Source organism: Oncorhynchus masou, chromosome 7, assembly GCF_036934945.1.
Source record: "Oncorhynchus masou masou isolate Uvic2021 chromosome 7, UVic_Omas_1.1, whole genome shotgun sequence".
In the NCBI taxonomy this organism is placed as follows: Eukaryota; Metazoa; Chordata; class Actinopteri; order Salmoniformes; family Salmonidae; genus Oncorhynchus; species Oncorhynchus masou.
This window is the reverse complement of record NC_088218.1, coordinates 313,236-335,735: the sequence shown is the minus strand read 5'-3', so window position 1 is coordinate 335,735 and position 22,500 is coordinate 313,236. Positions and strand designations below refer to the sequence as shown.

General features: G+C 54.6%; 1 pseudogene; it reads right to left on the bottom strand.

Annotated features, from left to right (window-relative positions):
• The window catches only part of LOC135543108 (cytochrome P450 27C1-like), a 35,404-nt pseudogene that overhangs the window by 10,778 nt on the left and 2,126 nt on the right, over positions 1 to 22,500 (bottom strand).

Genomic DNA, 22,500 nt, shown 5'->3' with positions numbered 1-22,500 from the left:
GCACTATATAGGGAATAGGGTGTCAAAGTAGTGCACTATATAGGGAATAGGGTGTTCCTCCCTCTAGTCTAGTACACTACTCACACCCTTTCTCCTTCTCAAACACACAGTGTGTTGTCTCCTAATGTCTCCTAATGTCTCCTATAACTATTCAACTGTTTCTCCGTCTCAAACACACCATGTGTTGTCTCCTAATGTCTCCTAATGTCTCCTAATGTCTCCTAATGTCTCCTATAACTATTCAACTGTTTCTCCGTCTCAAACACACCGTGTGTTGTCTCCTAATGTCTCCTAATGTCTCCTAATGTCTCCTAATGTCTCCTTAAACTATTCAACTGTTTCTCTGTCTCATACACACCATGTGTTGTCTCCTAATGTCTCCTAATGTCTCCTATAACTATTCAACTGTTTCTCCATCTCAAACACACTGTGTGTTGTCTCCTAATGTCTCCTCATGTCTCCTAATGTCTCCTAATGTCTCCTCATGTCTCCTATAACTATTCAACTGTTTCTCCGTCTCAAACACACCGTGTGTTGTCTCCTAATGTCTCCTAATGTCTCCTAAAACTATTCAACTGTCCCTGTTTCTCCGTCTCAAACACACCGTGTGTTGTCTCCTAATGTCTCCTAATGTCTCCTATAACTATTCAACTGTCCCTGTTTCCTCGTCTCCTCTCCAAGTTACCTCTAATCTCAGTTCTCCATTTCCTCGTTCCTTTATTCAAATCCCTCCATCCCCCTCTCCTTCCCTTTGTAGTCATCTCCCTCCCTCCCTCCCTTTGTAGTCATCTCCCTCCCTCCCTCCCTCCCTCCCTCCCACACAGCGGTTCTTATGTCACACAGACAGACCTTGCTTTTGTTCTCCTAACCCTCCCTCCCTCCCACACAGCGGTTCTTATGTCACAGAGACCTTGCTTTAGTTCTCTCTTTCTATCCCTTTTACACACACACATTGTCTACTGTCGGCTGTCCTGGAGGGACTACTGCTGCTGTTATAGGTACACACACACACACACACACACACACACACACACACACACACACACACACACACACACACACACACACACACACACACACACACACACACACACACACACACACACACACACACACACACACACACACACACACACACACACACACACACACACACACACACCTCGTTTATACCTGGTGCTAACATGCATTCCTTGTACTGAATTTATCCACAATCTGATTGTGCCCACATCGTAGCAGTTGTATCTATGTTGTCCACCGTGTCTCCACGGTGACCAGATATCCTGGTTCCTCGCTGTATGCAAATTATACAAATACATTTAATTTTGAGTCTATTATTGATGCCATTTCAAATGGTTTGACCAGGTGGCATAACGATGATTTCAAATGGTTTGACCGTCCAGATCTGTTTACACTTGATATCCAGACACAATCTGACTACCTTCGGAGGTGGTCAGGGTGATCTGATCGCAATCAGATCACAATGTAACTTTTAAAAACATTTAAACCAGTCTAAAACAAAATGGGACAAGATCAGGACAAAGGACACATGTTAGAACCAGGTATGAAATGGGGCTAGACCTTTTGTTCTCACAACCATCTCTCTCTCTCTCCCCCTTTCCCTCCCCCTCCCTCTCTCCACCTCCCTCCCTCTGCCTCCCTCCCTACCTCCCCCTCCCTCCCTCCATCCCTCCCTCCCTCCAAACGCCTTCACTAGCAGGGTTCATCCTGAGGTCAGCGTCGCAGCGAGGACACACAGACAGAAGGAGGTACGGAAGATCAGAGGCTTGATCCTTCTCTTGGTTTCCTCAGCTGGCAACACCCTGGCAACCGCCTGGCAACACCCTGGCAACACCCTGGCAACCAGGGGGAATCATATGACAGCCTCCCTGCAGGGCTTAAACCCTCCTCCACCTCCCAGAGCATAACACACTGTTACAGCTAGGAGGAGCTGAGTAGAGGCTAGACAGAGGGAGTCTGCAAACCCAACCCTCCTCCACCTCCCAGAGCATAACACACTGTTACAGCTAGGAGGAGCTGAGTAGAGGCTAGACAGAGGGAGTCTGCAAACCCAACCCTCCTCCACCTCCCAGAGCATAACACACTGTTACAGCTAGGAGGAGCTGAGTAGAGGCTAGACAGAGGCAGTCTGCAAACCCAACCCTCCTCCACCTCCCAGAGCATAACACACTGTTACAGCTAGGAGGAGCTGAGTAGAGGCTAGACAGAGGCAGTCTGCAAACCCAACCCTCCTCCACCTCCCAGAGCATAACACACTGTTACAGCTAGGAGGAGCTGAGTAGAGGCTAGACAGAGGCAGTCTGCAAACCCAACCCTCCTCCACCTCCCAGAGCATAACACACTGTTACAGCTAGGAGGAGCTGAGTAGAGGCTAGACAGAGGGAGTCTGCAAACCCAACCCTCCTCCACCTCCCAGAGCATAACACACTGTTACAGCTAGGAGGAGCTGAGTAGAGGCTAGACAGAGGCAGTCTGCAAACCCAACCCTCCTCCACCTCCCAGAGCATAACACACTGTTACAGCTAGGAGGAGCTGAGTAGAGGCTAGACAGAGGCAGTCTGCAAACCCAACCCTCCTCCACCTCCCAGAGCATAACACACTGTTACAGCTAGGAGGAGCTGAGTAGAGGCTAGACAGAGGCAGTCTGCAAACCCAACCCTCCTCCACCTCCCAGAGCATAACACACTGTTACAGCTAGGAGGAGCTGAGTAGAGGCTAGACAGAGGCAGTCTGCAAACCCAACCCTCCTCCACCTCCCAGAGCATAACACACTGTTACAGCTAGGAGGAGCTGAGTAGAGGCTAGACAGAGGGAGTCTGCAAACCCAACCCTCCTCCACCTCCCAGAGCATAACACACTGTTACAGCTAGGAGGAGCTGAGTAGAGGCTAGACAGAGGCAGTCTGCAAACCCAACCCTCCTCCACCTCCCAGAGCATAACACACTGTTACAGCTAGGAGGAGCTGAGTAGAGGCTAGACAGAGGGAGTCTGCAAACCCAACCCTCCTCCACCTCCCAGAGCATAACACACTGTTACAGCTAGGAGGAGCTGAGTAGAGGCTAGACAGAGGCAGTCTGCAAACCCAACCCTCCTCCACCTCCCAGAGCATAACACACTGTTACAGCTAGGAGGAGCTGAGTAGAGGCTAGACAGAGGCAGTCTGCAAACCCAACCCTCCTCCACCTCCCAGAGCATAACACACTGTTACAGCTAGGAGGAGCTGAGTAGAGAGGCTAGACAGAGGGAGTCTGCAAACCCAACCCTCCTCCACCTCCCAGAGCATAACACACTGTTACAGCTAGGAGGAGCTGAGTAGAGGCTAGACAGAGGGAGTCTGCAAACCCAACCCTCCTCCACCTCCCAGAGCATAACACACTGTTACAGCTAGGAGGAGCTGAGTAGAGGCTAGACAGAGGGAGTCTGCAAACCCAACCCTCCTCCACCTCCCAGAGCATAACACACTGTTACAGCTAGGAGGAGCTGAGTAGAGGCTAGACAGAGGGAGTCTGCAAACCCAACCCTCCTCCACCTCCCAGAGCATAACACACTGTTACAGCTAGGAGGAGCTGAGTAGAGGCTAGACAGAGGGAGTCTGCAAACCCAACCCTCCTCCACCTCCCAGAGCATAACACACTGTTACAGCTAGGAGGAGCTGAGTAGAGGCTAGACAGAGGGAGTCTGCAAACCCAACCCTCCTCCACCTCCCAGAGCATAACACACTGTTACAGCTAGGAGGAGCTGAGTAGAGGCTAGACAGAGGCAGTCTGCAAACCCAACCCCTCCTCCACCTCCCAGAGCATAACACACTGTTACAGCTAGGAGGAGCTGAGTAGAGGCTAGACAGAGGCAGTCTGCAAACCCAACCCTCCTCCACCTCCCAGAGCATAACACACTGTTACAGCTAGGAGGAGCTGAGTAGAGGCTAGACAGAGGCAGTCTGCAAACCCAACCCTCCTCCACCTCCCAGAGCATAACACACTGTTACAGCTAGGAGGAGCTGAGTAGAGGCTAGACAGAGGCAGTCTGCAAACCCAACCCTCCTCCACCTCCCAGAGCATAACACACTGTTACAGCTAGGAGGAGCTGAGTAGAGGCTAGACAGAGGCAGTCTGCAAACCCAACCCTCCTCCACCTCCCAGAGCATAACACACTGTTACAGCTAGGAGGAGCTGAGTAGAGGCTAGACAGAGGCAGTCTGCAAACCCAACCCTCCTCCACCTCCCAGAGCATAACACACTGTTACAGCTAGGAGGAGCTGAGTAGAGGCTAGACAGAGGGAGTCTGCAAACCCAACCCTCCTCCACCTCCCAGAGCATAACACACTGTTACAGCTAGGAGGAGCTGAGTAGAGGCTAGACAGAGGGAGTCTGCAAACCCAACCCTCCTCCACCTCCCAGAGCATAACACACTGTTACAGCTAGGAGGAGCTGAGTAGAGGCTAGACAGAGGGAGTCTGCAAACCCAACCCTCCTCCACCTCCCAGAGCATAACACACTGTTACAGCTAGGAGGAGCTGAGTAGAGGCTAGACAGAGGGAGTCTGCAAACCCAACCCTCCTGCCAAGACGTGACCCCCCCCCCAGGCCACCTCTCATTGACACGTCACATTAATCTGACACCCCACAACACACACCCTGGCAGTCTCTGCTATACACACAGTTCACACACACACGGAGATGTCTGGTGGGAACCAAGACTAAACACCCCCTGAGAGACTCCCACCAACAGAATGGGGGGGGACAAAACAGGAGGGAGAGAAACGTTGAAGTGTGGTTAACCCTCTCCTACTGCTCACCGTGTCCACCCCAGTAACATCTCCTCTACTGCTCACCGTGTCCACCCCACCCCAGTAACATCTCCTCTACTGCTCACCGTGTCCACCCCACCCCAGTAACATCTCCCCTACTGCTCACCGTGTCCACCCCACCCCAGTAACATCTCCTCTACTGCTCACCGTGTCCACCCCAGTAACATCTCCTCTACTGCTCACCGTGTCCACCCCACCCCAGTAACATCTCCCCTACTGCTCACCGTGTCCACCCCACCCCAGTAACATCTCCTCTACTGCTCACCGTGTCCACCCCACCCCAGTAACATCTCCTCTACTGCTCACCGTGTCCACCCCAGTAACATCTCCTCTACTGCTCACCGTGTCCACCCCACCCCAGTAACATCTCCTCTACTGCTCACCGTGTCCACCCCACCCCAGTAACATCTCCTCTACTGCTCACCGTGTCCACCCCACCCCAGTAACATCTCCTCTACTGCTCACCGTGTCCACCCCACCCCAGTAACATCTCCTCTACTGCTCACCGTGTCCACCCCACCCCAGTAACATCTCCTCTACTGCTCACCGTGTCCACCCCAGTAACATCTCCTCTACTGCTCACCGTGTCCACCCCAGTAACATCTCCTCTACTGCTCACCGTGTCCACCCCACCCCAGTAACATCTCCTCTACTGCTCACCGTGTCCACCCCACCCCAGTAACATCTCCCCTACTGCTCACCGTGTCCACCCCAGCCAGTAACATCTCCTCTACTGCTCACCGTGTCCACCCCAGTAACATCTCCTCTACTGCTCACCGTGTCCACCCCACCCCAGTAACATCTCCTCTACTGCTCACCGTGTCCACCCCACCCCAGTAACATCTCCTCTACTGCTCACCGTGTCCACCCCAGCCAGTAACATCTCCTCTACTGCTCACCGTGTCCACCCCAGCCAGTGTCCACCCCACCCCAGTAACATCTCCTCTACTGCTCACCGTGTCCACCCCACCCCAGTAACATCTCCCCTACTGCTCACCGTGTCCACCCCACCCCAGTAACATCTCCTCTACTGCTCACCGTGTCCACCCCAGTAACATCTCCTCTACTGCTCACCGTGTCCACCCCACCCCAGTAACATCTCCTCTACTGCTCACCGTGTCCACCCCAGTAACATCTCCTCTACTGCTCACCGTGTCCACCCCACCCCAGTAACATCTCCTCTACTGCTCACCGTGTCCACCCCACCCCAGTAACATCTCCTCTACTGCTCACCGTGTCCACCCCAGTAACATCTCCTCTACTGCTCACCGTGTCCACCCCACCCCAGTAACATCTCCCCTACTGCTCACCGTGTCCACCCCACCCCAGTAACATCTCCTCTACTGCTCACCGTGTCCACCCCACCCCAGTAACATCTCCTCTACTGCTCACCGTGTCCACCCCACCCCAGTAACATCTCCTCTACTGCTCACCGTGTCCACCCCAGTAACATCTCCTCTACTGCTCACCGTGTCCACCCCAGTAACATCTCCTCTACTGCTCACCGTGTCCACCCCACCCCAGTAACATCTCCTCTACTGCTCACCGTGTCCACCCCAGTAACATCTCCTCTACTGCTCACCGTGTCCACCCCAGTAACATCTCCTCTACTGCTCACCGTGTCCACCCCAGTAACATCTCCTCTACTGCTCACCGTGTCCACCCCAGTAACATCTCCTCTACTGCTCACCGTGTCCACCCCACCCCAGTAACATCTCCTCTACTGCTCACCGTGTCCACCCCAGTAACATCTCCTCTACTGCTCACCGTGTCCACCCCACCCCAGTAACATCTCCTCTACTGCTCACCGTGTCCACCCCACCCCAGTAACATCTCCTCTACTGCTCACCGTGTCCACCCCACCCCAGTAACATCTCCTCTACTGCTCACCGTGTCCACCCCACCCCAGTAACATCTCCTCTACTGCTCACCGTGTCCACCCCCACCCCAGTAACATCTCCCCTACTGCTCACCGTGTCCACCCCAGTAACATCTCCTCTACTGCTCACCGTGTCCACCCCACCCCAGTAACATCTCCTCTACTGCTCACCGTGTCCACCCCAGTAACATCTCCTCTACTGCTCACCGTGTCCACCCCACCCCAGTAACATCTCCTCTACTGCTCACCGTGTCCACCCCAGTAACATCTCCTCTACTGCTCACCGTGTCCACCCCAGTAACATCTCCTCTACTGCTCACCGTGTCCACCCCAGTAACATCTCCTCTACTGCTCACCGTGTCCACCCCACCCCAGTAACATCTCCTCTACTGCTCACCGTGTCCACCCCACCCCAGTAACATCTCCTCTACTGCTCACCGTGTCCACCCCAGTAACATCTCCTCTACTGCTCACCGTGTCCACCCCAGTAACATCTCCTCTACTGCTCACCGTGTCCACCCCACCCCAGTAACATCTCCTCTACTGCTCACCGTGTCCACCCCACCCCAGTAACATCTCCCCTACTGCTCACCGTGTCCACCCCACCCCAGTAACATCTCCTCTACTGCTCACCGTGTCCACCCCCACCCCAGTAACATCTCCTCTACTGCTCACCGTGTCCACCCCACCCCAGTAACATCTCCTCTACTGCTCACCGTGTCCACCCCACCCCAGTAACATCTCCTCTACTGCTCACCGTGTCCACCCCACCCCAGTAACATCTCCCCTACTGCTCACCGTGTCCACCCCAGTAACATCTCCTCTACTGCTCACCGTGTCCACCCCAGTAACATCTCCCCTACTGCTCACCGTGTCCACCCCACCCCAGTAACATCTCCTCTACTGCTCACCGTGTCCACCCCACCCCAGTAACATCTCCTCTACTGCTCACCGTGTCCACCCCACCCCAGTAACATCTCCTCTACTGCTCACCGTGTCCACCCCACCCCAGTAACATCTCCTCTACTGCTCACCGTGTCCACCCCAGTAACATCTCCTCTACTGCTCACAGTGTCCACCCCAGTAACATCTTCCCTACTGCTCACCGTGTCCACCCCACCCCAGTAACATCTCCTCTACTGCTCACCGTGTCCACCCCAGTAACATCTCCTCTACTGCTCACCGTGTCCACCCCACCCCCAGTAACACCCCAGTAACATCTCCCTACTGCTCACCGTGTCCACCCCACCCCAGTAACATCTCCCCTACTGCTCACCGTGTCCACCCCCACCCCAGTAACATCTCCTCTACTGCTCACCGTGTCCACCCCAGTAACATCTCCTCTACTGCTCACCGTGTCCACCCCAGTAACATCTCCTCTACTGCTCACCGTGTCCACCCCAGTAACATCTCCTCTACTGCTCACCGTGTCCACCCCACCCCAGTAACATCTCCCTACTGCTCACCGTGTCCACCCCACCCCAGTAACATCTCCTCTACTGCTCACCGTGTCCACCCCACCCCAGTAACATCTCCCCTACTGCTCACCGTGTCCACCCCAGTAACATCTCCCCTACTGCTCACCGTGTCCACCCCACCCCAGTAACATCTCCTCTACTGCTCACCGTGTCCACCCCACCCCAGTAACATCTCCTCTACTGCTCACCGTGTCCACCCCAGTAACATCTCCCCTACTGCTCACCGTGTCCACCCCACCCCAGTAACATCTCCCCTACTGCTCACCGTGTCCACCCCACCCCAGTAACATCTCCTCTACTGCTCACCGTGTCCACCCCACCCCAGTAACATCTCCTCTACTGCTCACCGTGTCCACCCCAGTAACATCTCCTCTACTGCTCACCGTGTCCACCCCACCCCAGTAACATCTCCTCTACTGCTCACCGTGTCCACCCCAGTAACATCTCCTCTACTGCTCACCGTGTCCACCCCAGTAACATCTCCCTACTACTGTCCACCCCACCCCAGTAACATCTCCCCTACTGCCACCGTGTCCACCCCAGTAACATCTCCCCTACTGCTCACCGTGTCCACCCCACCCCAGTAACATCTCCTCTACTGCTCACCGTGTCCACCCCAGTAACATCTCCTCTACTGCTCACCGTGTCCACCCCAGTAACATCTCCTCCCTACTGCTCACCATGTCCACCCCACCCCAGTAACATCTCCTCTACTGCTCACCGTGTCCACCCCACCCCAGTAACATCTCCTCTACTGCTCACCGTGTCCACCCCAGTAACATCTCCTCTACTGCTCACCGTGTCCACCCCACCCCAGTAACATCTCCTCTACTGCTCACCGTGTCCACCCCAGTAACATCTCCTCTACTGCTCACCGTGTCCACCCCACCCCAGTAACATCTCCTCTACTGCTCACCGTGTCCACCCCCAGTAACATCTCCTCTACTGCTCACCGTGTCCACCCCACCCCAGTAACATCTCCTCTACTGCTCACCGTGTCCACCCCAGTAACATCTCCCCTACTGCTCACCGTGTCCACCCCAGTAACATCTCCTCTACTGCTCACCGTGTCCACCCCAGTAACATCTCCCCTACTGCTCACCGTGTCCACCCCAGTAACATCTCCTCTACTGCTCACCGTGTCCACCCCAGTAACATCTCCTCTACTGCTCACCTCCTCTACTGCTCACCGTGTCCACCCCACCCCAGTAACATCTCCTCTACTGCTCACCGTGTCCACCCCACCCCAGTAACATCTCCTCTACTGCTCACCGTGTCCACCCCAGTAACATCTCCTCTACTGCTCACCGTGTCCACCCCAGTAACATCTCCTCTACTGCTCACCGTGTCCACCCCACCCCAGTAACATCTCCCCTACTGCTCACCGTGTCCACCCCACCCCACCCCAGTAACATCTCCCTCTACTGCTCACCGTGTCCACCCCACCCCAGTAACATCTCCTCTACTGCTCACCGTGTCCACCCCATCCCCAGTAACATCTCCTCTACTGCTCACCGTGTCCACCCCACCCCAGTAACATCTCCTCTACTGCTCACCGTGTCCACCCCAGTAACATCTCCTCTACTGCTCACCGTGTCCACCCCACCCCAGTAACATCTCCTCTACTGCTCACCGTGTCCACCCCAGTAACATCTCCTCTACTGCTCACCGTGTCCACCCCACCCCAGTAACATCTCCTCTACTGCTCACCGTGTCCACCCCAGTAACATCTCCTCTACTGCTCACCGTGTCCACCCCACCCCAGTAACATCTCCTCTACTGCTCACCGTGTCCACCCCACCCCAGTAACATCTCCCCTACCTACTGCTCACCGTGTCCACCCCACCCCAGTAACATCTCCTCTACTGCTCACCGTGTCCACCCCAGTAACATCTCCTCTACTGCTCACCGTGTCCACCCCACCCCAGTAACATCTCCCCTACTGCTCACCGTGTCCACCCCACCCCAGTAACATCTCCTCTACTGCTCACCGTGTCCACCCCAGCCCAGTAACATCTCCTCTACTGCTCACCGTGTCCACCCCACCCCAGTAACATCTCCCCTACTGCTCACCGTGTCCACCCCACCCCAGTAACATCTCCTCTACTGCTCACCGTGTCCACCCCAGTAACATCTCCTCTACTGCTCACCGTGTCCACCCCACCCCAGTAACATCTCCTCTACTGCTCACCGTGTCCCCACCCCAGTAACATCTCCTCTACTGCTCACCGTGTCCACCCCACCCCAGTAACATCTCCTCTACTGCTCACCGTGTCCACCCCAGTAACATCTCCCCTACTGCTCACCGTGTCCACCCCACCCCAGTAACATCTCCCCTACTGCTCACCGTGTCCACCCCACCCCAGTAACATCTCCTCTACTGCTCACCGTGTCCACCCCACCCCAGTAACATCTCCTCTACTGCTCACCGTGTCCACCCCACCCCAGTAACATCTCCTCTACTGCTCACCGTGTCCACCCCACCCCAGTAACATCTCCTCTACTGCTCACCGTGTCCACCCCACCCCAGTAACATCTCCTCTACTGCTCACCGTGTCCACCCCACCCCAGTAACATCTCCTCTACTGCTCACCGTGTCCACCCCACCCCAGTAACATCTCCTCTACTGCTCACCGTGTCCACCCCAGTAACATCTCCTCTACTGCTCACCGTGTCCACCCCAGTAACATCTCCCCTACTGCTCACCGTGTCCACCCCACCCCAGTAACATCTCCCCTACTGCTCACCGTGTCCACCCCACCCCAGTAACATCTCCTCTACTGCTCACCGTGTCCACCCCACCCCAGTAACATCTCCCTACTGCTCACCGTGTCCACCCCACCCCAGTAACATCTCCTCTACTGCTCACCGTGTCCACCCCAGTAACATCTCCTCTACTGCTCACCGTGTCCACCCCACCCCAGTAACATCTCCTCTACTGCTCACCGTGTCCACCCCACCCCAGTAACATCTCCTCTACTGCTCACCGTGTCCACCCCAGTAACATCTCCTCTACTGCTCACCGTGTCCACCCCACCCCAGTAACATCTCCTCTACTGCTCACCATGTCCACCCCACCCCAGTAACATCTCCTCTACTGCTCACCGTGTCCACCCCACCCCAGTAACATCTCCTCTACTGCTCACCGTGTCCACCCCAGTAACATCTCCTCTACTGCTCACCGTGTCCACCCCAGTAACATCTCCTCTACTGCTCACCGTGTCCACCCCAGTAACATCTCCCCTACTGCTCACCGTGTCCACCCCACCCCAGTAACATCTCCTCTACTGCTCACCGTGTCCACCCCACCCCAGTAACATCTCCTCTACTGCTCACCGTGTCCACCCCACCCCAGTAACATCTCCTCTACTGCTCACCGTGTCCACCCCAGTAACATCTCCTCTACTGCTCACCGTGTCCACCCCACCCCAGTAACATCTCCTCTACTGCTCACCGTGTCCACCCCACCCCAGTAACATCTCCCCTACTGCTCACCGTGTCCACCCCACCCCAGTAACATCTCCTCTACTGCTCACCGTGTCCACCCCAGTAACATCTCCCCTACTGCTCACCGTGTCCACCCCAGTAACATCTCCTCTACTGCTCACCGTGTCCACCCCACCCCAGTAACATCTCCTCTACTGCTCACCGTGTCCACCCCAGTAACATCTCCTCTACTGCTCACCGTGTCCACCCCACCCCAGTAACATCTCCTCTACTGCTCACCGTGTCCACCCCACCCCAGTAACATCTCCTCTACTGCTCACCGTGTCCACCCCACCCCAGTAACATCTCCTCTACTGCTCACCGTGTCCACCCCACCCCAGTAACATCTCCTCTACTGCTCACCGTGTCCACCCCACCCCAGTAACATCTCCTCTACTGCTCACCGTGTCCACCCCACCCCAGTAACATCTCCTCTACTGCTCACCGTGTCCACCCCACCCCAGTAACATCTCCTCTACTGCTCACCGTGTCCACCCCACCCCAGTAACATCTCCTCTACTGCTCACCGTGTCCACCCCACCCCAGTAACATCTCCCCTACTGCTCACCGTGTCCACCCCACCCCAGTAACATCTCCTCTACTGCTCACCGTGTCCACCCCACCCCAGTAACATCTCCTCTACTGCTCACCGTGTCCACCCCAGTAACATCTCCTCTACTGCTCACCGTGTCCACCCCAGTAACATCTCCTCTACTGCTCACCGTGTCCACCCCAGTAACATCTCCTCTACTGCTCACCGTGTCCACCCCAGTAACATCTCCTCTACTGCTCACCGTGTCCACCCCAGTAACATCTCCTCTACTGCTCACCGTGTCCACCCCACCCCAGTAACATCTCCTCTACTGCTCACCGTGTCCACCCCAGTAACATCTCCTCTACTGCTCACCGTGTCCACCCCAGTAACATCTCCTCTACTGCTCACCGTGTCCACCCCAGTAACATCTCCTCTACTGCTCACCGTGTCCACCCCAGTAACATCTCCTCTACTGCTCACCGTGTCCACCCCACCCCAGTAACATCTCCTCTACTGCTCACCGTGTCCACCCCACCCCAGTAACATCTCCTCTACTGCTCACCGTGTCCACCCCACCCCAGTAACATCTCCTCTACTGCTCACCGTGTCCACCCCACCCCAGTAACATCTCCTCTACTGCTCACCGTGTCCACCCCAGCCAGTAACATCTCAGTCATGTTAGCGTAGATCTCCTCCAGGTTCATCTCTCGGGTCACCAGCATGTGAGTTAACAGCCCCCCTTCACCGTCTCTCCCCCGGGACACCAGATCCTGGATCTCCCCAGACGCTTATCTACATGGATCTGGCCTGGGGGAAGGGGAGAGGGTTATGGTAACATATTCATCTCAGGTCCAGAACAACAGTATTGAGTTACATGCATGCATTCACAAGTGAGTCATTTATCAGACCCTCTTATCCAGAGAAATACAGGGTTTGAAAAGGGTTCTTCATCTGACCCCGTAGGATAAATCCCTTTATGGATCCTGGTAAAAAATCCTTTTGGGTTTCAGGTAGAACCCTTTTGGTTCCAGGTAGAATAATTTGGAGTTCCGTGTAGAACCCCTTTGGTTCCAGGTAGAATCATTTTGAGTTCCGTGTAGAACCCTTTTGGTTCCAGGTAGAACCCTTTTGGATCCTGGTAGAACCCTTTTGGGTTTCAGGTAGAACCCTTTTGGATCCTGGTAAAAAATCCTTTTGGGTTTCAGGTAGAATCATTTTGAGTTCCATGTAGAACCCTCTGTGTAAGGGGTTCTACCTGGAAGCCAGAAAGGTTCTACAAAGGGTTCTCCTAGGGAGACAGATGAAGTAGCATTTTATGTTTTTCTAAGAGTGGAGGTGAGACATTTCTCCTCCATAAAGGAGCTCTCAGCAGTCAGACCAGTCTGAGGCTTCTCAAGGTCAGACACCGGGTGGTAAATCACCAGTCTGAGGCTTCTCAAGGTCAGACACTGGGTGGTAAATCACCAGTCTGAGGCTTCTAAAGGTCAGACACCGGGTGGTAAATCACCAGTCTGAGGCTTCTAAAGGTCAGACACCGGGTGGTAAATCACCAGTCTGAGGCTTCTAAAGGTCAGACACCGGGTGGTAAATCACCAGTCTGATGCTTCTAAAGGTCAGACACCGGGTGGTAAATCACCAGTCTTCTAAAGGTCAGACACCGGGTGGTAAATCACCAGTCTGAGGCTTCTAACGGTCAGACACCGGGTGGTAAATCACCAGTCTGAGGCTTCTAACGGTCAGACACCGGGTGGTAAATCACCAGTCTGAGGCTTCTAAAGGTCAGACACCGGGTGGTAAATCACCAGTCTGAGGCTTCTAAAGGTCAGACACCGGGTGGTAAATCACCAGTCTGAGGCTTCTAAAGGTCAGACACCGGGTGGTAAATCACCAGTCTTCTAAAGGTCAGACACCGGGTGGTAAATCACCAGTCTGATGCTTCTAAAGGTCAGACACCGGGTGGTAAATCACCAGTCTTTTAAAGGTCAGACACCGGGTGGTAAATCACCAGTCTTTTAAAGGTCAGACACCGGGTGGTAAAACACCAGTCTTCTAAAGGTCAGACACCGGGTGGTAAATCACAAGTCTGAGGCTTCTAAAGGTCAGACACCGGGTGGTAAATCACCAGTCTTCTAAAGGTCAGACACCGGGTGGTAAATCACCAGTCTGATGCTTCTAAAGGTCAGACACCGGGTGGTAAATCACCAGTCTTTTAAAGGTCAGACACCGGGTGGTAAATCACCAGTCTGATGCTTCTAAAGGTCAGACACCGGGTGGTAAATCACCAGTCTGAGGCTTCTAAAGGTCAGACACCGGGTGTTAAATCACCAGTCTGATGCTTCTAAAGGTCAGACACCGGGTGGTAAATCACCAGTCTGAGGCTTCTAAAGGTCAGACACCGGGTGGTAAATCACCAGTCTTCTAAAGGTCAGACACCGGGTGGTAAATCACAAGTCTGAGGCTTCTAAAGGTCAGACACCGGGTGGTAAATCACCAGTCTTCTAAAGGTCAGACACCGGGTGGTAAATCACCAGTCTTCTAAAGGTCAGACACCGGGTGGTAAATCACCAGTCTTCTAAAGGTCAGACACCGGGTGGTAAATCACCAGTCTTCTAAAGGTCAGACACCGGGTGGTAAATCACCAGTCTTCTAAAGGTCAGACACCGGGTGGTAAATCACCAGTCTTCTAAAGGTCAGACACCGGGTGGTAAATCACCAGTCTTCTAAAGGTCAGACACCGGGTGGTAAATCACCAGTCTTCTAAAGGTCAGACACCGGGTGGTAAATCACCAGGGGAAATGCAGCACCAGCGAAACGTACTGAAACTGAAGAGTCCGTCCCAGGAGCTGCAGAACTCTTCCCAGGGTCTGGGGACGACGGTTCTGAGCCACTTGGGGATCGCCCCGGCATACATGGTCATCTTAAAGGAACTAAACATCAGGTGCAGAGCTGCGATGTAGTCCTGGCTCTTCTGAGGAATCTCATTCTCCAAGCAGCCCAGACGGTCCTCGTACAAGATGGCTGCCATACCTGGGAGAAGAGGAGGAGGAAGGTTAATTAACTTGAAGATAGAAGGGAAAAAAAAGAGCACAAGAAAGTTGGGGTTTATTAGTTTTAGTTTAGCTGGTATGACAAATGGAAATGATGTCTGCCACACCTGTAGAGGAGTTCTGCACCCTCGATAACTGACTTCCCACAGAGTCTAAACAGATACAGGAGTCTACATGAAACCTGATATACTGGAGTGATAACTGACTAGCACCCATCCCCCCCACCCCACTACCCATCCCCCCTGTAGCCACTACCCATCCCCCCTGTACCCATCCCCCTGTAGCCACTACCCATCCCCCCTGTAGCCACTACCCATCCTCCCTGTAGCCACTACCCATCCCCCCTGTAGCCACTACCCATCCCCCCTGTACCCATCCTCCCTGTACCCACTACCCATCCCCTGTACCCACTACCCATCCCCCCTGTACCCACTACCCATCCCCTGTACCCACTACCCATCCCCCTGTACCCACTACCCATCCCCTGTACCCACTACCCATCCCCCCTGTACCCACTACCCATCCCCTGTACCCACTACCCATCCCCCTGTACCCACTACCCATCCCCCTGTAGCCACTACCCATCCTCCCTGTACCCACTACCCATCCTCCCTGTACCCACTACCCATCCTCCCTGTACCCACTACCCATCCCCCCTGTAGCCATCCTCCCTGTACCCACTACCCATCCTCCCTGTAGCCATTACCCATCCCCTGTACCCACTACCCATCCCCCCAGTACCCACTACCCATCCCCTGTACCCACTACCCATCCCCCCTGTAGCCACTACCCATCCCCCCTGTAGCCACTACCCATCCCCCCTGTACCCACTACCCATCCCCCTCTGTAGCCACTACCCATCCCCCCTCTACCCATCCCCCCTGTAGCCACTACCCATCCCCCCTCTACCCATCCCCCCAGTAACAGCCACTACCCATCCTCTCTGTACCCATCCTCCCTGTACCCATCCTCCCTGTACCCACTACCCATCCCCCCTGTAGCCACTACCCATCCCCCCTGTAGCCACTACCCATCCTCCCTGTAGCCACTACCCACCCTCCCTGTAGCCACTACCCATCCCCCTGTACCCATCCTCCCTGTAGCCACTACCCACCCTCCCTGTACCCATCCTCCCTGTACCCACTACCCATCCTCCCTGTACCCACTACCCACCCTCCCTGTACCCACTACCCATCCTCCCTGTACCCATCCTCCCTGTACCCACTACCCATCCTCCCTGTACCCATCCTCCCTGTACCCACTACCCACCCTCCCTGTACCCATCCTCCCTGTACCCACTACCCATCCTCCCTGTAGCCACTACCCATCCCCTGTACCCACTACCCATCCCCCCTGTACCCACTACCCATCCCCTGTACCCACTACCCATCCCCCCTGTAGCCACTACCCATCCCCCCTGTAGCCACTACCCATCCCCCCTGTACCCACTACCCATCCCCCCTGTAGCCACTACCCATCCCCCCTGTAGCCACTACCCATCCCCCTGTAGCCACTACCCATCCCCCCTGTACCCACTACCCATCCCCCTGTAGCCACTACCCATCCCCCCTCTACCCATCCCCCCTGTAGCCACTACCCATCCCCCCCTCTACCCATCCCCCCGTGTAGCCACTACCCATCCTCTCTGTACCCATCCTCCCTGTACCCACTACCCATCCTCCCTGTACCCATCCTCCCTGTACCCACTACCCATCCCCCCTGTAGCCACTACCCATCCTCCCTGTAGCCACTACCCACCCTCCCTGTAGCCACTACCCATCCCCCCTGTACCCATCCTCCCTGTAGCCACTACCCACCCTCCCTGTACCCATCCTCCCTGTACCCACTACCCATCCTCCCTGTACCCACTACCCACCCTCCCTGTACCCACTACCCATCCTCCCTGTACCCATCCTCCCTGTACCCACTACCCATCCTCCCTGTACCCATCCTCCCTGTACCCACTACCCACCCTCCCTGTACCCATCCTCCCTGTACCCACTACCCATCCTCCCTGTACCCATCCTCCCTGTACCCACTACCCACCCTCCCTGTACCCATCCTCCCTGTAGCCACTACCCATCCTCCCTGTACCCACTACCCATCCTCCCTGTAGCCACTACCCATCCTCCCTGTAGCCACTACCCATCCTCCCTGTACCCACTACCCATCCTCCCTGTACCCACTACCCATCCTCCCTGTAGCCATCCTCCCTGTAGCCACTACCCATCCTCCCTGTAGCCACTACCCATCCTCCCTGTACCCACTACCCATCCTCCCTGTACCCATCCTCCCTGTAGCCACTACCCATCCTCCCTGTACCCACTACCCATCCTCCCTGTAGCCACTACCCATCCTCCCTGTACCCACTACCCATCCTCCCTGTAGCCACTACCCATCCCCCCTGTACCCATCCTCCCTGTACCCACTACCCACCCTCCCTGTACCCACCCTCCCTGTAGCCACTACCCATCCTCCCTGTACCCACTACCCATCCTCCCTGTACCCACTACCCATCCTCCCTGTACCCACTACCCATCCTCCCTGTACCCACTACCCATCCTCCCTGTACCCACTACCCATCCTCCTGGTACCCACTACCTATCCTCCTTGTACTCATCCTCCCTGTACCCACCCTCCCTGTACCCACTACCCATCCTCACTGTACCCACTACCCATCCTCCCTGCACCCACTACCCATCCTCCCTGTACTCATCCTCCCTGTACCCACTACCCATCCTCCCTGTACCCACTACCCATCCTCCCTGCACCCACTACCCATCCTCCCTGTACCCACTACCCATCCTCCCTGTACCCACTACCCATCCTCCCTGTACCCACTACCCATCCTCCTGGTACCCACTACCCATCCTCCCTGTACCCACTACCCATCCTCCCTGTACCCACTACCCATCCTCCCTGTACCCACTACCCATCCTCCCTGTACCCACTACCCATCCTCCCTGTACCCACTACCCATCCTCCCTGTACCCACTACCCATCCTCCTGGTACCCACTACCCATCCTCCCTGTACCCACCCTCCCTGTACCCACTACCCATCCTCACTGTACCCACTACCCATCCTCCCTGCACCCACTACCCATCCTCCCTGTACTCATCCTCCCTGTACCCACTACCCATCCTCCCTGTACCCACTACCCATCCTCCCTGCACCCACTACCCATCCTCCCTGTACCCACTACCCATCCTCCCTGCACCCACTACCCATCCTCCCTGTACCCACTACCCATCCTCCCTGTACCCACTACCCATCCTCCCTGTACCCACTACCCATCCTCCTGGTACCCACTACCTATCCTCCTTGTACTCATCCTCCCTGTACCCACCCTCCCTGTACCCACTACCCATCCTCACTGTACCCACTACCCATCCTCCCTGCACCCACTACCCATCCTCCCTGTACTCATCCTCCCTGTACCCACTACCCATCCTCCCTGTACCCACTACCCATCCTCCCTGTACCCACTACCCATCCTCCCTGTACCCACTACCCATCCTCCCTGCACCCACTACCCATCCTCCCTGCACCCATCCTCCCTGTACCCACTACCCATCCTCCCTGTACCCACTACCCACCCTCCCTGTACCCACTACCCATCCTTCCTGTACCCACTACCCATCCTTCCTGTACCCACTACCCATCCTCCCTGTACCCACTACCCATCCTCCCTGTACCCACTACCCACCCTCCTGGTACCCACTACCCATCCTCCCTGTACCCATCCTCCCTGTACCCACTACCCATCCTCCCTGTACCCATCCTCCCTGTAGCCACTACCCATCCTCCCACTACCCATCCCCCCTGTAGCCACTACCCATCCCCCTGTAGCCACTACCCATCCCCCCTGTAGCCACTACCCACCCTCCCTGTACCCACTACCCACCCTCCCTGTACCCACTACCCACCCTCCCTGTACCCACTACCCATCCTCCCTGTACCCACTACCCATCCTCCCTGTACCCACTACCCATCCACCCTGTACCCACTACCCATCCTCCCTGTACCCACTACCCACCCTCCCTGTACCCATTACCCATCCTCCCTGTACCCACTACCCACCCTCCCTGTACCCACTACCCATCCTCCCTGTACCCACTACCCACCCTCCCTGTACCCACTACCCATCCTCCCTGAACCCACCCTCCTGGTACCCACCTTCCATTGCGTATTTGAAAAACAGATCGTTAATATTGAGTACAGTGAGTCCGTCTGACTGCTGGCTCCTCAGCGTATCCACTCTCTTCACCAGGTCCTCCACCACAGCATTCACATCGTCAGAGAACTGAGCCACGTCCTTCGGTCTCATGATCAGCTGACGGAGGATGCTACGCATCTTCAACCAGTCCTCGCCCTCCCTACAGAGATGAAAGGGAGAGAAGGTGGTCAGAGACAACTAACTAAAAGGTTGTCACAGAGATGAAAGGGAGAGAAGGTGGTCAGAGACATCTAACTAAAAGGTTGTCACAGAGATGAAAGGGAGAGAAGGTGGTCAGAGACAACTAACTAAAAGGTTGTCACAGAGATGAAAGGGAGAGAAGGTGGTCAGAGACAACTAACTAAAAGGTTGTCACAGAGATGAAAGGGAGAGAAGGTGGTCAGAGACAACTAACTAAAAGGTTGTCACAGAGATGAAAGGGAGAGAAGGTGGTCAGAGACAACTAACTAAAAGGTTGTCACAGAGATGAAAGGGAGAGAAGGTGGTCAGAGACAACTAACTAAAAGGTTGTCACAGAGATGAAAGGGAGAGAAGGTGGTCAGAGACAACTAACTAAAAGGTTGTCACAGAGATGAAAGGGAGAGAAGCTGGTCAGAGACAACTAACTAAAAGGTTGTCACAGAAATCCCGGTTGGGAAGATTCCCGCAATCACGAGGGATATTTATTTGACCTTTATTTAACTTTAAGCGTCGACCTCACGACCTTCCTCAGAGCTTTACGTGTCGACCTCACGGCCTTCCTCAGAGCTTTACGTGTCGACCTTCCTCAGAGCTTTACGTGTCGACCTCACGACCTTCCTCAGAGCTTTACGTGTCGACCTTCCTCAGAGCTTTACGTATCGACCTCACGACCTTCCTCAGAGCTTTACGTATCGACCGCACGACCTTCCTCAGAGCTTTACATGTCGACCTCACGACCTTCCTCAGAGATTTACGCGTCGACCTCACGGTCTTCCTCAGAGCTTTACGTATCGATCTTCCTCAGATCTTTACGTATCGACCTCACGGGTCTTCCTCAGAGCTTTACGTGTCGACCTCACGACCTTCCTCAGAGCTTTACGTGTTGACCTCACGGTCTTCCTCAGAGCTTTACGTGTCGACCTCACAACCTTCCTCAGAGATTTACGTGTCGACCTTCCTCAGAGCTTTACGTGTCGACCTCACGGTCTTCCTCAGAGCTTTACGTGTCGACCTCACGACCTTCCTCAGAGCTTTACGTGTCGACCTCACGACCTTCCTCAGAGCTTTACGTGTCGACCTCACGGCCTTCCTCAGAGCTTTTGTCAAGTTTTTTTTTTTAAGTAACAAATAAGAATACATTGAAATGGAAACATGACATGACTGGTTTTACGGAACAATATGTACGAGCTCTGAGAAACGCATTCTTCACTTGTCAAACATCTCGTTTTTTTGTTCCTATGTACATCGTTGATGATTTTACAGAAAAATATTCATTAGAACTAACTGAAGTCGATACTACTTCTCCGTGTCAATCATTTCTAGATTTTCCTCCTTTCAAAAAGGGGGTATAACATTTTGCGTCCCGTGATGTCACAGGTCGTAGTTTAGAGGTCAGACTCACGCTGAGATAAGTCCGGTAGATCGGCCCCTCAGGTCGCGGTACTCCTTCCAGGACTCCATGTTGCCTCTCTGCGGGGCCACACCCTCCGTCCTCAGCACCTCGGCAACCAGATCCCGCCCTGCGATAGACACAACCAGCTGGGGGCCGAAACGAGATTTAAAGATCTTCCCATACTTCTGAGAGTGTTCCATCTGGGGAGAGAGAGGAACCTTGATGTCAACATCCTGTCTGGGATTAGCTGTCAACATCCTGTCTGGGATTGGCTGTCAACTTCCTGTCTGGGATTAGCTGTCAACATCCTGTCTGGGATTTGCTGTCAACTTCCTGGCTGGGATTTGCTGTCAACATCCTGTCTGGGATTTGCTGTCAACTTCCTGTCTGGGATTGGCTGTCAACATCCTGTCTGGGATTTGCTGTCAACATCCTGTCTGGGATTTGCTGTCAACTTCCTGGCTGGGATTTGCTGTCAACATCCTGTCTGGGATTTGCTGTCAACATCCTGTCTGGGATTTGCTGTCAACATCCTGTCTGGGATTTGCTGTCAACATCCTGTCTGGGATTTGCTGTCAACAGCCTGTCTGGGATTGGCTGTCAACATCCTGTCTGGGATTTGCTGTCAACTTCCTGGCTGGGATTTGCTGTCAACATCCTGTCTGGGATTTGCTGTCAACTTCCTGTCTGGGATTTGCTGTCAACATCCTGTCTGGGATTTGCTGTCAACATCCTGTCTGGGATTTGCTGTCAACATCCTGTCTGGGATTTGCTGTCAACATCCTGTCTGGGATTTGCTGTCAACATCCTGTCTGGGATTGGCTGTCAACATCCTGTCTGGGATTTGCTGTCAACATCCTGTCTGGGATTTGCTGTCAACATCCTGTCTGGGATTTGCTGTCAACATCCTGTCTGGGATTTGCTGTCAACATCCTGTCTGGGATTTGCTGTCAACTTCCTGTCTGAGATTTGCTGTCAACATCCTGTCTGGGATTTGCTGTCAACTTCCTGTCTGAGATTTGCTGTCAACATCCTGTCTGGGATTTGCTGTCAACTTCCTGTCTGAGATTTGCTGTCAACATCCTGTCTGGGATTTGCTGTCAACATCATGTCTGAGATTTGCTGTCAACATCCTGTCTGAGATTGCCGTTTAGGGGTTTAAGCCGATAGAATGTGATTCCTGTGTTTTGATCTTGAGTCACACTAAACTTATCCTCATCCCCATCTCTTTCTATTTCACAGAGTTTGGCAACGGGAGTTTGGCAACGGGGGAGTTTGGCAACGGGAGGAGTTTGGCAACGGGAGTTTGGCAACGGGGGAGTTTGGCAACGGGAGGAGTTTGGCAACGGGAGTTTGGCAACGGGGAGTTTGGCAACGGGGAGGAATTTGGCAACGGGGGAGTTTGGCAACGGGGAGTTTGGCAACGGGGAGTTTGG